Genomic DNA, 18297 nt, shown 5'->3' with positions numbered 1-18297 from the left:
GTCTCAATTGAATTAATGATCAGAAACTTGCCATGTGGATTGCAAGCATCCTGATTCAGTGGAAAGAATTCTGAGTGAAAGACAGAAGTCTTTGGTCCTAATCCCATATTGGTCCCCAAATGGCTTTTTAGCATTAATTAAATTACTTAATTTCTCAAAGCCTCAGTTCCCTAGTCTTGGGGCTAACTCAGATAATCTCTAAGTTTCATTCAACTCTAAAAGTCTATGATTATGTATGATATCACTTTATGTGGATTCTAAAATATGAAACAAATGAACCTAAGAAACAGAAACAGATTCATGGACATAGAGAACAGATCTGTGGTTGTCAAGGGGGAGGGAGTTAGGGGAGGGATGGAGTGAGAGGTTGGGACTAGCAGATGTAAGGTATTACATGTGTAATAGATAAACAAGGTCCTAAGGAGTACATCAAGGCTATATATTGTTACCCTGCTTATTTAACTTATATGCAAAATACATCATGCAAAATACTCGGCTGGATGAAGCACAAGCTGGAATCAAGACTGATGGGAGAAATATCAATAATCTCAGATATGCAGAGGACACCATACTTAATGGCAGAAATTGAAAAGGAACTAAAGAGCTTCTTGATGAAAGTCAAAAAGATGGCTTAAAACTCAACATTCAAAAAACAAAGAGCATGGCACCCAGTCCCATCACTTCATGGAAAATAGATGGGGAAACCATGGAAACAGTGACAGACTTTATTTTCTTGGGCTCCAAAATTACTGCAGATGGTGACTGCAGCCATGAAATTAAAAGATCCTTGCTCCTTGGAAGAAAAGCTATGACCAGTCTAGAGAGCATATTAAAAAGCAGAGATGTGATTTACTTTGCCAACAAGGTCCACCTAGTCAAAGCTATGGTTTTCCCAGTAGTCATGTATGGATGTGAGAGTTGGACTTATAAAGAAAGGTGAGTGCCGAAGAACTGATGCTTTTAAACTGTGGTGTTGGAGAAGACTCTTGAGTCCCTTGGACTGCAAGGAGATCAAACCAGTCAATCCTAAAGGAAATAATTCCTGAATATTCACTAGAAGGACTGATGCTGAAACTGAAGCTCCAATACTTTGGCCACCAATGTGAAGAATTGACTCATTGGAATAGACCTTGATGCTGGGAAAGACTGAAGGCAGGAGAAGGGATGAGGATGAGATGGTTGGATGGCATCACTGACTCGGTGGACATGAGTTTGAGTAAGCTGTGGGAGTTGGTGATGGATGGGGAAGGCTCGTGTGCTGCAGTCCATGGGGTTGCAAAGAGTCAGACACAACTGTGTGACTGAACTGACTGACTATATAGCATAAACAGCTAGACTCAGTATCTATGATAAACCATAATGGAAAAGAATATTTTTAAAAAATGTATGTATATGTATAACTGAATCACTTTTCTGTACAGTAGAAATTAGCAAAGCATTGTAAATCAACAAAACTTAAAAAAATGTGTATGATTATGGCATGTTGATTGGTTTTAAAATCTTACTCAAATACACACACACACAGAAAATGTCCTGAGTTCAATATAACTGAAATTCTCAGCAATCTTCACTTAAATTGTTCCAAATTCAAATAAAAGAAAAGCTAAAGATAAAAACACTTTTAGCCTCTGTGAATTTTACCTGCCATTGATGAAGGTACTGCAAGAGTCCTGTATTGATAACTTTTGACTCTCTGCTACAGGATTACAATGCCAGGCACTGGAGATAAAAGAACATGCAGCAATAAGTGCTTTGAAAATAAACCTTCTTAGAGCTAATGAAGGATTATCTGGCATGCAATTTTTCTAAAATGCCACAGCTATTAGCACGTTCTTTTCTCATTTGTTTGTTGAGACAATTTCTCTCCTGTCTCCACTTTGTTGCCTGGAAAGCTTTAGGGACCTTAAAAACCCAGACTTAGGGATCCTAAAACATCAAAATTAAATTGTGTATACTTAAATCTGGGGCTTTCCCAGTGGCTCAGTGGTAAAGGATTTGCCTGGAATGCAGGAGCCTCAGAAGACACAGGTTCAGTCCCTGGGTTGGGAAGATCCTCTGCATGAGGGTATGGCAACCCACTCCACTAATCTTGCCTGGAGAATTCCCATGGACAGAGGAGCCTGGTGAGCTATAGTCCACAGGGTCACAAAGAGCTGGACATGACTTAAGTGACTTAGAATGTATACTTAAATTTATATTTACTTTTACGGAAAAAGGCCTACTTAGCCTCTGCTATGCATTGACTTATATACCCCTCAAAATTCATATTTTGAAACTCAGCAGTGGCCACAGGACTGGAAAAGGTCAGTTTTCATTCCAATCCCAAAGAAGGGTAATGCCAAAGAATGTTCAAACTACCACACAATTGCACTCATCTCACACACTAGCAAAGTAATGCTCAAAATTCTCCAAGCCAGGCTTCAGTAGTACTTGAACCATGAACTTCCAGATGTTTAAGCTGGATTTATAAAAGGCAGAGGAACCAGAGATCAAATTGCCAACATGCGTTGGATCATAGAAAAAGCAAAAGAATTCCAGGAAAATATCTACTTCTGCTTTACTGACTACACCAAAGCCTTTGACTGTGTGGATCACAACAAACTGTGGAAAATTCTTCAAGAGATGGGAATACCAGACCACTTTACCTGCTCCTGAGAAATCTTTATGCAGCTCAAGGAACAACAGTTAGAACTGGACATGGAACAAGAGACTGGTTCCAAATTGGGAAAAAAGTACATCAAGGCTGTATGGAGAAGGCAATGGCATCCCACTCCAGTACTCTTGCCTGGAAAATCCCATGGACAGAGGATCCTGGTAGGCTGCAGTCCATGGGATCACTAAGAATCGGATACGACTGAAGGGACTTAGCAGCAGCAGCAGCAGCAGCAGCAAGGCTGTATATTGTCACCCTGCTTATTTATCTTATATGACGAGTACATCATGTGAAATGGCAGGCTGGATGAAGCACAAGCTGGGATCAAGATTGCCAGGAGAAATATCAATAACCTTAGATATGCAGATGATAGCACCCTTATGGCAGGAAGTGAAGAGGAATTAAAGAGCCTCTTGATGAAAGTTCAAAGAGGAGAGTGAAAAAACTGGCTTAAAACTCAACATTCAAAAAACTAAGATCATGGCATCCAGTCCCATCATTTCATGGCTCATAGATGGGGAAACAGTGGAAACAGTGACAGACTTTATTTGGGGGGGGGGGGGGCTCCAAAATCACTGTGGATGTTGATTGCAGCCATGAAATTAAAAGATGCTTACTCCTTAGAAGAAAAGTTATGACTAATCTAGACAGCATATTAAAAAGCAGAGACATTACTTTGCCAACAAGGTCTGTCTAGTCAAAGCTATGGTTTTTCCAGTAGTCATGTATGGATGTGAGAGTTGGACCATAAAGAGAGCTGAGTGCCAAAGAATTGATGCCTTTGAACTGTGGTATTGAAGAAGACTCCTGAGACTCCCTTGGACTGCAAGAAGATCAAACCAGTCAATCTTAGAGGAAATCAGTCCTGAATATTCATTGGAAGGGCTGATGCTGAAGCTGAAACTCTAATACTTTGGTCACCTGATGTGAAAAACTGATTCATTGGAAAAGATCCTGATGCTGGGAAAGACTGAAGGCAGAAGAAGGGATGAGGATGAGATGATTGGATGGTATCACTGACTCCATGGTCATGAGTTTGACCAAACTCCAGGAGTTGGTGATGGACAGGGAAGCCTGGTATGCTGCAGTCCATGGGGTCATAAAGACTTGGACATGACTGAGTAACTGAACTGAACTGAATGTTCTCTGTGACTATATTTGAAGATAGAGCCTTTGGGGAGTAATTTAGATTAAATGAAATCATAAGGATAGGGAATATCTGTTAGGATTGGTGACCTTAGGAGAAGAGGAAGAGAAGAAAGATCTCTTTGCACAACACATACCTCACACACGTAAGGAGGAAAGGCTGTATGGATACAACTCCAGAAGGTGAACAGGAAGAGAGACGTCACCAGAAAACTTAATGCTGGCACATTGTTCCTGGACTTCCCACACCCTATAACTGTGAGAAAATAAATTTTTATTATTTAAAGCACCTAGTCTGTGGTCCTTTGTTATAGCAGCCTAGGCAGACTAAGACCGCCTACTTAATCAATTTTTGGACTAAGAGTTCAAACAGTTTACTAAACGAATAGTCAAAATGTACTTTTTTTTCAGATAGCTAGAGAAACTAGCTGGATTTTGAGTGGATAATCCTTTTCCATTCAAAAATATATCTTCGTAATTCAAAGCATTTGGTAGGGAAATATTATTTTTTGAACTACAAGAAAAAATTTACAATTACTCCATTAGTTTCTACCAAATAACTTAAAAAACATAAATAAATATGGTAATTAGAGCACACATACTTGATTATGTGTAAAATCTTGACCTAAAATCTGTTTTCTAAAACTCTTTGCATTTATTTGATCTTTCAACAGTGCTACTCTGAATGAAAAACCTCAAATGTATAAATTCCACAAGATATAAGTGATTACAAGTACTTTCCTGTTCAAGTATTTAAAGCAATTTCTTCATACTTGAGTGATTTACTTGAAATTCAGAAAGTGAATGAACCCTATCAGTTCTCTATATACCACTTGATTAACAAAAAAGAAAAAAAAAAAAAAAACACCTCTGTAAAGCTGTTTATGAATGGAATCCATTCCCAACACTACTGCCAACATTATCAGCTTGAAAGTAAAATCTCACCACACCACTCTCCAGCTTAAAACCCTTTAATCCCACCATGTATAGGATATAAAATCCAAGCTCCTTGTAAATAGATGGCAAATAAAATCCCTTTGTGATCTGCTCCTTGTCTGCTCCTGAACTCTGTCCTTAGTAACTTCAGGGCCTCACCCTGGACACCCAGCTACCTCAGACTACTTCCCTGGGATGTCAAGAAGGATTTGTTGGCAAACTCTTATTTTCTGAGATATCTAGAATTTCTTCAACAATCTGCTTATACAGTACCTCATCAGAGAAACTTTTCTGGTTCTCCTCCAGGCTGAGGTGGGTTTTTTCCTTTATGTTTCCACAGAAGGGCACTGTGAACATTTACATACATGGTATAAACACAGATTTAGGTTGTCTTAGGTAAATGTTTCTCCATTTGGACCCTACACTGCTAGGAACAAGGGATCATATTTCTATCACCATTGCCGAGCAAACTGGTTGATACACTGCATTTGACCAAAATATGTTGTTGAATTATCCTAATTCAGATACCAAATACACTAAGTCATTTATGATTTTAAGGAATATTATGGCAAATTTTTTTTTGTTAAACGATAACCATCACTCCTCCAAGTGTTTTTGAATTACTATTTCTTCAGGTTGCTTTACTTCAAAATGATCTTGACCTTCATTTTGAAAATTTATAATTTTATTGAACTATCGGGTACCCAAATGTCAATAATTTAAGAGTTGTCAGCACTCTCAACTTACTTGTTCAAGAGCCTATTTTTAATGGGTGTCTTAAAGAAACTGGCATCTGGTAATAAATCATTTAAACATTGAGAAACATCCCTGGGAGTTGAAATTAGCATTTATTATTTTTTTAGGTGAAATAAAATCTATATTACATATTAAACAAAAATTTAATACCATTATACTGTATTTTTTTCCACATGGACAGTCATAATACATGGCATCTTTGCATTAAGTAATTTAGAATCCATTCCTTAGGCCTGCCTTCCGTCAACAAGGCAAAAATTTCACTTATGTTGGTTTACAGGATTTCAATCTTTTATTTAGTCTTTTTCTTTTAGAATATTCACCCATTATTGCTTTTGACAAACGAACTGAGCTTAGAACAAATATAAAAGAGAAAATCAACAAGCATTTATTTTAGATTATTATAGGCACTAAGGAAAGAAAGAAGTAAAAGCTGCTTTCATTAGTAGGGCCTAGTTAAATGTAATCAACACTGTCATGACCATACTGACATTTATTCAAAGTTCACTATGTACCAGGCATTATATATTACCTCATTTAAACTTTAACACAATACTATGAAAGACTTACCATTATAGTTATCAGTTTACAGATAAAAATCTGAGACCCAGCTTCACAGAGCTAGTATAATGTAGAGCTGGGATTTAAATCTCGACTGTTCAATCTCAAGCTCATTCTCTCAACCACTATGGTATAGTTTTCAGTTAAATCGCTATATAAAAGATTTCAGAAATTAATGACTTGATAAATTATAAAGGATTCCATCTAGCCGACAATATTCCTGAATACTAGCCACTTAATCTTTTTTACTTTCTTTACCAAACCAGGAGATCAAGCCCCTCTGTCTAATATTTTCTTTTCACTTCATGCTTTAAAAAAAAAAAAAGCCATCATTGAGAATTTCTGTTCAGCAAATAGTAGCGTGCCAATTCAAGACAAGGGAAGCCTAAGTATTCCAAAATCTTCTGTACAGGAGGTAATCCTGTCTTGGGACTTTCAGAGATGCCTTAATAAACAAGAAAGTATTTAAAACTTTAACTCTTGCCTAATTTCTAATGTTGAAAGAATAACTCAGCATTCTTAGTCACTTTTAATTTTGCTTTGCCACTGGCAGAAGGGCAAGCATCCATATATGCTGACAGGATACATGTTGGAGCAGTTTAATCCCGTTGAAAGTTGCCTTACACTGTTTCAGCAATTCTCTCTCACAGGAACTGCTGTTTTCAAAAATATATGAACCTACATCTATTATAGATAATATATAAGCAAACAAATAGCAGTACTAAAATGCCTTTAAAAAGTAAACAGTCTTTTAACAACTGACCTGGGATAGCTTCAAATTTTTAAATTAATTTTGAGTGGTAGAAAAAGTATAAAAGCAACTGAATTTAATATCCAAAGGAAAAGTTTTATCCTTTATGTATTTAAAATGTAGAAGGAGAGACAAACCACACAAGCAAATGATACTTATAGTAAATTCAATCTCCTCCTAAATAAATCTTGCTTCTAATCTCATGGACCAGAGAAGAGGGGAACTAGTGAACCGCTAAAGAAATTTAGCTCTACTTAGGTGTAAAGAAAGAAAGAAAGAATGAAAGACAGGATGAAAGAAAGAAAGAAGGAAGAAAGAAAGTGAAGACACTCAGTTCTGTCTGACTTTTTGTGACCCCATGGACTGTAGCCTACCAGTACTCCATCCATGTGATTTTTCCAGGCAAGAGTACTGGAGTGGGTTGCCATTTCCTTCTCCAGGGGATCTTCCCGACCCAGGGTTTCAACCCAGGTCTCCGGAATTGCAGACAGATGCTTTTCCATCTCATGATCCACCAAGGAAGCCCTGACTGAAACAAGGCTTCTCAATAAATTATTCCTTAAATTTATTTCAACGATATAGAAAGAAAACGCTTTCTAGGATATAAAAGAATTGCCAATAATGTGAATAAATCTGTTCAGTCCTTCAATTTTTAGTCCAGTTTATCAATTTTTAAGAAAATCTTAGCCCAATTTTGACAAATATAAAAATTCCATGCCATTTTAGGACACCCCTGGTGATCCTGTGGCTAAGACTCTCAATTCAGTTCAGTTCAGTTCACTCAGTCGTATCTATTTGCAACCCCATGGATTGCAGCACACCAGTCTTCCCTGTCCATCACCAACTCCCACAGCTTGCTCAAACTCATATCCATCAAGTCGGTGATGCCATCCAACCATCTCATCCTCTGTCATCCCCCTTTCCTCCTGCCTTCAATCTTTCCCAGCATCAGGGTCTTTTCCAGTGAGTCAGTTCTTCGTATCAGATGGCCAAAATGTTGGAGCTTCAGCCTCAGCATCAGTCCTTCCAATGAATATTCAGGACTGAATTCCTTTAGAATTGATTGGTTTGATCGGCTCGCAGTCCAAGGGATTCTCAAGAGTCTTCTCCAACACCACAGTTCAAAAGCATCAATTCTTCGGTGCTCAACTTTCTTTATAGTCCACCTTTCACATCCATACATGACTACAGGAAAAACAATAGCTTTGACTAGATGGACCTTTGTCAGCAAAGTAATATCTCTGCTTTTTAATATGCTGTCTAGGTTGGTCATAACTTTTCTTCCAAGGAGCAAGTATCTTTTAATTCCATAGCTGCAGTCACCACCTACAGTGATTTTGGAGCCCAAGAAAATAAAGTCTGTCACTGTTTCCATGGTTTCCCCAACTATGTGCCATGAAGCGATGGGACTGGATGCCATATCTTCGTTTTTTGAATGCTGAGTTTTAAGCCAGCTTTTTCACTTTCCTCTTTGACTTTCATCAAAAGGCTCTTTAGTTCCTCTTCACTTTCTGCCATAAGGGTGATGTCATCTGCGTATCTGAGGTTATTGATATTTCTCCTGGCAATCTTGATTCCAGCTTGTGCTTCATCCAGCCCAGGATTTTGCATGACATACTCTGCATATAAGTTAAATAAACAGGGTGACAATATACAGTTTTGATGTACTCCTTTACCAATTTGGAACCAGTCCGTTGTTCCATGTCTGGTTCTAACTGTTGCTTCTTGAGCTGCATACAGATTTCTCAGGAGGCAGGTAAGGTGGTCTGGTAGTCCCATCTCTTGGAGAATTTTCCAGTTTGTTGTGATCCACAGAGTCAAAGGCTTTGGTGTAGTCAGTAAAGCAGTAGATGTTTTTCTGGAACTCTCTTGCTTTTTACTATGATCCAATGGATGTTGGCAATTTGATCTTTGATTCCTCTGCCTTTTCTAAATCCAGCTTAAACATCTGGAAGTTCATGGTTCACGTACTGTTGAAGCCTGAGTTGGAGAATTTTGAGCTAGCGTGTGAGATAAGTCTAATTGTGCGATAGTTTGAACATTCTTTGGCATTGCCTTTCTTTGGGATTGGAATGAAAACTGACTTTTTCCAGTCCTGTGGCCACTGCTGAGTTTTCCAAATTTGCTAGCATATTGAGTGCAGCACTTTACCAGCATCATCTTTTAGGACTTGAAATAGCTCAGTTGGAATTCCATCACTTCCACCAGCTTTGTTTGTAGTGATGCTTCCTAAGGCCCACTTGACTTCAGACTCCAGGATATCTGGCTCTCGGTGAGTGATCGCACCATCATGATTATCTGGGTCATTATGATCTTTTTTGTATAGCCCTCCTGTGTATTTTTGCCATCTCTTCTTAATACCTTCTGCTTCTGTTAGGTCCATACCGTTTCTGTCCTTTACTGTGCCCATCTTTGGCTTCCCTGATAGCTCAGTTGGTAAAAATTCGCCTGCAATGCAGGAGACCTTGGTTCAATTTCTGGGTGAGGAAGATCCACTGGAGAAGGGATAGGCTACCCACTCCAGTATTCTTGGGCTTCTCTGGTGGCTCAGCTGATAAAGAATCAGCCTGCAATGTGGGAGACCTGGGTTTGATCCCTGCGTTGGGAAGATCCCTTGGAGAAACAAAAGGCTACCGGCTTCAGTATTCTGGCCTGGAGAATTCCATGGACAGGCCATGGAGTCACAAAGAGTCAGACATGACTGAGCGACTTTCACTTTGCGCAATATAGGAGGGATAAGATTCTATGCCACAGTTACCAGTTCACATCCCTCATCTAAAGATCTCGCATGCCTCAACTAATATCGAGGATCCTGAGTGGTGCAATCAAATATATAAATATTTATAAAATGTCATGTCCTCTTTTTAAATGATTTAAAATTTCAAAAGACCTCACCTGCACCCATTTTGAGTAATACACTGCACTTCCAGAGTTAAGAATCATTGTTCTAGTATTAAAAATGGGAGGAATGGATATAATATGATTAGAGTAGGCAACAGCTAATACATAATCTTCAGGTTCTAATTGATTCAGATCTCCTAGAATGCCCTGGTATGATATACTAGCAAAAGACCAGATTTTATACGTGTGTGTGTGAGTGAGAATGTTTGTGTCTTAGATGCTTCAAGGGAGTGAGGAAGAGAAAATGATAAAAAGAAAACATGGCAAAAACTTAAAACCTGGTGAAACTAGGTAAAAGATACATGGACCTTTTCTGAATTATAACTTCCTTGCATTTGAAAAAGAAAAAAAAAAGGAATAGAATGAAGAGACTGGTAATCATCTATCTTTAATTAAACAGCAGTTTAATGTTTACTTTGACGATACAGCATCTTAGGCCAGCCATTTAACCTCTGTACCTCAGTTTATTTTTCTGTAGAATGGGTGACATTTATACTGTCTTCATGGTTAAAATATGTTACATTTCATTACTATATATACATTCTAAAACCTTGGAAAATGCCCAAGTATTTACACCTCAAAGTTTAAAAAGAATGAATATTTCAAACCACATTTAGCTTACTGCATCTAGCTATTGAGTACCTACAGTAAATTTAATATAGATAGGGAAAACTGAGTTATTATATATGAATATGGATTTTTAAACAACTATGATATGGGAAGCAAACCAAACTAATGAAATATAGCCACTGATCTATTTAGCTAGCACCTCACTGTTTTAGAAAACAGACAACTATGTATTTAAGAGGCTGTCCTTGGGTAGGAAAGGCACTATTTCCTATGCCAGTTTCTATTATTTCCAATGTCTTCCACTACAAAGCTTCACATGTTTCCTTATGTCTCCAGTCCCGAGTTTGCTACCTACTCCTGGAAAGATTTCTTCTTTCTTGTGATTAAGAATTTTTTAAATGATGTATATTGGCCACAGTCACAGCAGAAGTGAACAAGGTAAAAAGTTGCCCTAAAGAACTAGAATGGAAGGTAAAAGGCTTAAAGAGTAAGTTTTAAAAACCTCAGATACCAGTCATTGGTTAAAGAAAGAGAGGTCATATTATGACAACTGTTAGTCAAATGTCTTAAGGTTAAATTTTATGTGATCTGCCTTTCCTTAATTGCCTGACTGTATTCCACATCATTCTCTGCTCCTTTTTGCCACACCTCAGCCACACTGGCTTCTTTTCATACCTCACAGCTTGACTGGGCTGGTTCCTTCTGGACTTGAAGATCTCTGCTCAAATGTCACCACTTCAGAGAGCCCCTCCCGGAACACCCTTATCTAAAGTACTTTTTCTTCTTCTCATTGACTATCACTATGCTTTCCTTTACATCACAGCACTTAAACTTATCTGAAATTATTTTATATGTATGTTTGTTTATATTTTTATTGTTTCTCCTCTGTTATTCCCTGTTATATAACAGGCATTTGACATGTATTTGTTGAAAGAATAAAGGAGATACCCAAATTATGTTCTTTTACTGGGATCAATCACATGGTAAAAAGTTATCTGCAAAATTCTACTAAGAATTCAAAAATAACTACTGTCTACTCAGATAAAGCACACTGTTTAAAGTGTAACAAAAATATAATATTCAGGAATGTGAACAGCACAGTTGGTAATGCCAGGTTATATATAAGGTGCTTTTCATTTTAATCCAAACTACTGTACTTCTTGGGCTTCCCTGGTGGCTCAGATGATAAAGAATCTGCCTGCAATGAGGGAGACCAGAGTTCAATCCCTGGGTCAGGAAGATGCCCTGGAGAAGGGAATGGCTACCCACTCCAGGATTCTTGTGTGCTTAATTACTCAGTTGTGTCTGACTCCTTGTGACCCCATGGACTGTAGCCCGCCAGGCTCCTCTCGGGAGATTCTCCATGGGAATTTTCCAGGCAAGAATACTGGAGAGGGTTGCCATGCCCTCCTCCAGGGTATCTTCTTAATCTGGGGATCGAATCCAGGTCTCCTGCATTGCAGGTGGATTGTTTAGAGCCCGAGGCACCAGGGAAGCCCAGTACTCTTGCCTGGAGAATTCCATGGACAGAGGATCCTGTCAGGTTATAAACAATCAAACATGACTGAGCGATTCACACACACACACACAGTCGAACACGACTGAGCGACTAACACACCCACATACACACCGTTTCTCACAAATAGGGAGTCAATCCATATTTCAACACTTCCTTACAAAGTCTCTCAAATTCCAAGGTGCTCTCACAAATTCTTCTGAACCATAAATTACTTATTGGGGAAGACATATGCTTTGAAATGACCCAATTAATGCTACATTAACTGGATGCTTACAGAGGTCCCTGAAAATAAAAGGAAGTTTAGCAATTAACTATTCTTAAGGCTGTCACTGTCCAGTAATTCTGGACCAGTAATTCTCAAACTCTGCTGTGCATCTATTACCTGGTATCCTGTTAAAAAGCAGATTCTGAATGACAGTAGGTCTGGGGCCAGGGACTCTATTTCTAACAAACTCCCAGGCAGTACTGCTGGTTTATGGACTAAACTTTGAATTGCAAGGCACAAAATGAAATTGTAAACAAGGCTCTATTTTTATAATTAAAAACTGTCTTTTGATGTTCATTAGAAAGGAAAAAATGTGCTAGGCAGCCGAAAGCTGCAAAGGGAATGGGAGCTTTTCATAAAGCTTTTACTAATAATTCAACCTTGTCCCCTGATAAATTCAAGTTCACATTTATAAACCAGATTTTTTTTTCAAGGCAATGCCTTTACCCAGAATTAACTACTTAAACTTAATTAAATACAAAAAGGAAAAATCCATTTATTCTATTTAACTATTGTTTTCTACCTCCCAATAAGCCAAATAATTTCATTTAAATCAGCATACATGGAAGCATTACAGTTAGAAAGAGAACACTAATTTTGGTAGTAATATCTGGACAACTTTACTAGTCAAAAATATTTTTCCTCCTTTTAAATTCTTGGCATCTCTCAGGAAATCATTAGCCAATATGTAAGTTTTCAAGTGATATCTTTGATTTTTTAAAAACATCAAGTAGCTAAAGACTATATAAGATTAAACTGAAATGATAACTATATCAAAAAAGTTAAACCAAAAATTAGAATCCTTCAAATATATAAACATGAAAATGAAACTGAGTAGGACCCTCTGGGACCTTTCCAGGTACAAAAGCCCTTCCATGTCACCTGTTTCTTGTTCACAGAAAAAAAAAGTCTTTAGTCTTGGAGACCTTCCCAGAGTTCCAGATAACAGACACAAGCAGTTAATGATAAGAACAGCAGAGTCACAGGACTTCTAGTTCCTCCTGAAGGGACACAGATAACAGTCTCCTGCATACCTTTGAATTGCTCTAGTGGAGGACAGTGACTACTGTCTGACCACAGGCATATAGGCCCCAGACCAGTTTGAACCAGAAGGTTAATGACTCAGATTCCTGAAACATGACCCTGTTATTTCACCACCAACAAAACAGAAGAATGTCCAGGAGTTGCTCAGGCACCCTGCAACCCTAACCTCTAAGGCTGCCTTAAAAAACCCTTCCCAGAAATCCAGCAGGGAGTTAGGTCTTTTTGAGTGTGAGCTGCTCATCCTTCTTGCTTGACATCCTGCAATAAACACTGTACTTTTCTTCACCAAAACCAGTTGTGAAAAGATTGATTTTGCTGCACGATGGGCAAGTGGACCCAAGTTAAGCAGCAATGATCTTCACAAATCTTGGAAGAATATTCACTTGTTTCAGCACTGTTTTTCCTTCTTTCATAGGTAAACTTCTTTTAATTTAACACACTTAACACTTAACAGACTCATATAACCCTTTATAGCTATCTTCAGATCAGTACACAGCACCCATTTTTTAGAAAAAGATAATAGTTCATAATGACAAATCAAAAAAGACACAAATGTGTTCTGAGATGCTTTTAATGGGTCTATGGTACTTAAGGTTTCCCACAATTTTGTGAACCATTATTAACAGAATTCTATTTGTGTTCAGTTTAAATTACTAAAGATTGTTTCTTGTTTTTTTTAAATTAAGTGTTTTATTCTTTGTGGCTGACAACTAGGGGTAAAGAACAGTTACAATATAAATGCATTCCTGCAAGTCTCTGTTGAGGGAGTCAGGCTGATTTGGCATCAGGGCCAGTGGGTATTTTTTGCTTTCCTCTCCATCCATCCTCTTAACCGTGTCCTGTAATTAAAGCCTAACATGTACAAATCGAGCAGGATTACTGGGCAAGAGCCATTTCAGGAGGGTATGAATTGCTTCTGTGCTAGTTCTAGAATATCAGCTGGGAAACATCATCAAAAGGAAATCAAGGCAATTCCTTTGCTGATAAGGAAACTGTAAAGAATCTCTTTAGGACTAGAAACAGCCAGTTCAGTAATGCAAATGCCCTTGTGTTTATCTCAACAACAACAATCTCCCCATTTACTATTTAGCAAAGATTGAAAGAGCAAAACCAAAAACTCAAAACATGGAAGGTGTAAAAGAAGTCTCTTTACTGCTCAGTACTTTGGCAAGCATAATACCACATTTGCATCTGTCTGAGTGGTAACTTCCAAAAGTCTGAGAAAATAAATGTGAGCTGAATATCAAGCAACAAGAGAGATAATTCTGAGCAACTGTGTGTTGTGTGTGGAGGGAAGGGGTTGAGTACCAAAGAGGTGAACATTAAGCAGAGTGAAGAAAGCTCATAAAACTAAAACTCAGTAGCTTTAGCTCCTGAATAAAGATGAACTCAGAGCAAGTTTTCTAAATCATCTCGCCATGTTAAATACACACACACCGAAAAAGCTTCAGTACACTTAAGGATATTTTGTAAAGTGCTCTTTTCTTCCTGAATTCTGCTATTCTTTCTGTTCCTCAATAATTATGTGTGTCCATGGTCTAATTATTTCCTCATTCTCTGCTCATCTCTCCTTTCTTAAGACCCTCCTTTCTTTTTTTTTTTTCAAATCTCCCTCATACAGCCAGAAATGAGCAAATCCAGTTCTCCTTCAGTATTCATGTTTTAGTTAGATTCATATTTTTTGTGCCTTCTCTATTAGTACTCATTCACAACTGTCCTGGTTTCCTTGGTGCTTGATAAATGTTAGTATGATGCCACAAGTAGCTGGGAAATGTCACTTAAGAAGGCTTGATTACAGTGGCAAAGAAGTGAAAACATCAAAGCAAAATAGCTAATGGAAACTTAAAATAAAAAAATCCTCACACTTAGCTGAGTGCCTAACAGGTACACAGAGGGAACTCAATAATAAGTTTGCTTCAGTGTTTGTGTGGAAATTTTAAAGACCTTTCTTACCATAAGCAACCTTGTACTCTGAAGCTAGACTCCTCCCCAAAGCTAGAAGAATTCATGAATGGTGATTGAGCAAGGAGTTTTTTTTTTTTTTTCTTTCATTTAAATTTGCAGGTATTAAAATCTGAAGTTGTGGTCAGGATAAGTGAGAGTTCAAAGCATGATAAGAATGAGTGCATTAAAAATAAAAAAGGCTGGAGATGATCCTATTATGATATATATTTTTTTCTTCTCAGATCATCCCTCTTCAACTTCCACAGAATCACATGACTTATGAACAAAATAAAATTAAAAATGTCACCACATTAACAAATTGAAAAATAAAAACCATATGATTATCTCAATAGATGCAGAGAAAGCCTTTGACAAAATTCAACATCCATTTATGATAAAAACTCTCCAGAAAGCAGGAATAGAAGGAACATACCTCAACATAATAAAAGCTATATATGACAAACCCACAGCAAACATTATCCTCAATGGTGAAAAACTGAAAGCATTTCCTCTAAAGTCAGGAACAAGACAAGGGTGCCCACTTTCACCATTACTATTCAACATAGTTTTGGAAGTTTTGGCTACGGCAATCAGAGCAGAAAAATAAATAAAAGGAATCCAAATTAGAAAAGAAGAAGTAAAGCTCTCACTGTTTGCAGATGACATGATCCTCTACATAGAAAACCCTAAAGACTCCACCAGAAAATTACTAGAACTAATCAATGACTATAGTAAAGTTGCAGGATATCAAATCAACACACAGAAATCCCTTGCATTCCTATACACTAATAATGAGAAAACAGAAAGAGAAATTAAGGAAACAATTCCATTCACCATTGCAACGAAAAGAATAAAATATTTAAGAATATATCTACCTAAAGAAACTAAAGACCTATATATAGAAAACTATAAAACACTGGTGAAAGAAATCAAAGAGGACACTAACAGATGGAGAAATATACCATGTTCATGGATTGGAAGAATCAATATAGTGAAAATGAGTATACTACCCAAAGCAATCTATAGATTCAATGCAATCCCTATCAAGCTACCAACAGTATTCTTCACAGAGCTAGAACAAATAATTTCACAATTTGTATGGAAATACAAAAAACCTAAAATAGCCAAAGCGATCTTGAGAAAGAAGAATGGAACTGGAGGAATCAACCTACCTGACTTCAGGCTCTACTACAAAGCCACAGTTATCAAGACAGTATGGTACTGGCACAAAGACAGAAATATAGATCAATGGAACAAAATAGAAAGCCCAGAGATAAATCCATGCACCTATGGACACCTTATCTTTGACAAAGGAGGCAAGAATATACAATGGATTAAAGAGAATCTCTTTAACAAGTGGTGCTGGGAAATCTGGTCAACCACTTGTAAAAGAATGAAACTAGAACACTTTCTAACACCATACACAAAAATAAACTCAAAATGGATTAAAGATCTCAACGTAAGACCAGAAACTATAAAACTCCTAGAGGAGAACATAGGCAAAACACTCTCTGACATACATCACAGCAGGATCCTCTATGACCCACCTCCCAGAATATTGGAAACAAAAGCAAAAATAAACAAATGGGACCTAATTAACCTTAAAAGCTTCTGCACATCAAAGGAAACTATTAGCAAGGTGAAAAGACAGCCTTCAGAATGGGAGAAGATAATAGCAAATGAAGCAACTGACAAACAACTAATCTCGAGAATATACAAGCAACTCCTACAGCTCAACTCCAGAAAAATAAATGACCCAATCAAAAAATGAGCCAAAGAACTAAATAGACATTTCTCCAAAGAAGACATACAGATGGCTCACAAACACATGAAAAGATGCTCAACATCACTCATTATCAGAGAAATGCAAATCAAAACCACTATGAGGTACCATTTCACACCAGTCAGAATGGCTGCGATCCAAAAGTCTACAAGTAATAAATGCTGGAGAGGGTGTGGAGAAAAGGGAACCCTCTTCCACTGTTGGTGGGAATGCAAACTAGTACAGCCACTATGGAGAACACTGTGGAGATTCCTTAAAAAACTGGAAATAGACCTGTCTTATGATCCAGCAATCCCACTGCTGGGCATACACACTGAGGAAACCAGAAGGGAAAGAGACACGTGTACCCCAATGTTCATCACAGCACTGTTTATAATAGCCAGGACATGGAAGCAACCTAGATGTCCATCAGCAGATGAATGGATAAGAAAGCTGTGGTACATATACACAATGGAGTATTACTCAGCCATTAAAAAGAATACATTTGAATCAGTTCTAATGAGGTGGATGAAACTGGAGCCTATTATACAGAGTGAAGTAAGCCAGAAAGAAAAACACCAATACAGTATACTAACGCATATATATGGAATTTAGAAAGATGGTAACAATAACCCTGTGTATGAGACAGCAAAAGAGACACTGATGTATAGAACAGTCTTATGGACTCTGTGGGAGAGGGAGAGGGTGGGAAGATTTGGGAGAATGGCATTGAAACATGTAAAATATCATGTATGAAACGAGTTGCCAGTCCAGGTTCGATGCACGATACTGGATGCTTGAGGCTGGTGCACTGGGACGACCCAGAGGGATGGAATGGGGAGGGAGGAGCGAGGAGGGTTCAGGATGGGGAGCACGTGTATACCTGTGGCGGATTCATTTTGATATTTGGCAAAACTAATACAATTATGTAAAGTTTAAAAATAAAATAAAATTAAAAAAAGAAAAAGAAAAAAAATGTCTCTTTTAGAATTTTGGTATGCTTTCAGATATTTTGCTCATAGATGTTTTTTGTCATCCTCTGTCTCCATTCACTCATCTTTCAGTTCAGTTCAGTCGCTGAGTCGAGTCCGACTCTTTGCGACCCCATGAATCGCAGCATGCCAGGCCTCCCTGTCCATCACCAACTCCCAGAGTTCACTCAGACTCACGCCCATCGAGTCAGTGATGCCATCCAGCCATCTCACCCTCTGTCGTCCCCTTCTCCTCCTGCACCCAATCCCTCCCAGCATCAGAGTCTTTTCCAATGAGTCAACTCTTTGCATGAGGTGGCCAAAGTACTGGAGTTTCAGCTTTAGCATAAGTCCTTCCAAAGAACACCCAGGACTGATCTCCTTCAGAATGGACTGGTTGGATCTCCTTGCAGTCCAAGGGACTCTCAAGAGTCTTCTCCAGCACCACAGTTCAAAAGCATCAATTCTTTGGTGCTCAGCTTTCTTCACAGTCCAACTTTCACAACCATACATGACCA

At 38.1% G+C, this 18297-nt stretch overlaps 1 protein-coding gene across 20 annotated transcripts in view; it reads right to left on the bottom strand.

Annotated features, from left to right (window-relative positions):
- Positions 1-18297, bottom strand: part of TAOK3 (TAO kinase 3) — a 191671-nt gene that overhangs the window by 104428 nt on the left and 68946 nt on the right. For 4 of the 20 annotated variants that reach the window (XM_055550049.1, XM_055550043.1, XM_055550044.1 and 1 more), the window contains exons 2-3: positions 3937-4055; positions 1642-1719 (exon numbers count right to left, since the gene is read on the bottom strand). The exons of 8 other annotated variants lie outside the window; for them this stretch is intronic. The gene's annotated coding sequence lies outside the window, so the exon portion shown is untranslated. Of the gene's footprint in view, positions 1-1641; positions 1720-3936; positions 4056-5008; positions 5083-18297 lie in introns of all 20 variants that reach the window. 8 more of the 20 variants (XM_055550055.1, XM_055550046.1, XM_055550045.1 and 5 more) reach the window with 4 other exon arrangements.

This window comes from Bubalus kerabau, chromosome 16 (genome assembly GCF_029407905.1).
Source record: "Bubalus kerabau isolate K-KA32 ecotype Philippines breed swamp buffalo chromosome 16, PCC_UOA_SB_1v2, whole genome shotgun sequence".
In the NCBI taxonomy this organism is placed as follows: Eukaryota; Metazoa; Chordata; class Mammalia; order Artiodactyla; family Bovidae; genus Bubalus; species Bubalus kerabau.
The sequence above is the reverse complement of the archived record's forward strand: the minus strand, read 5'-3'. Positions and strand labels throughout refer to the sequence as shown.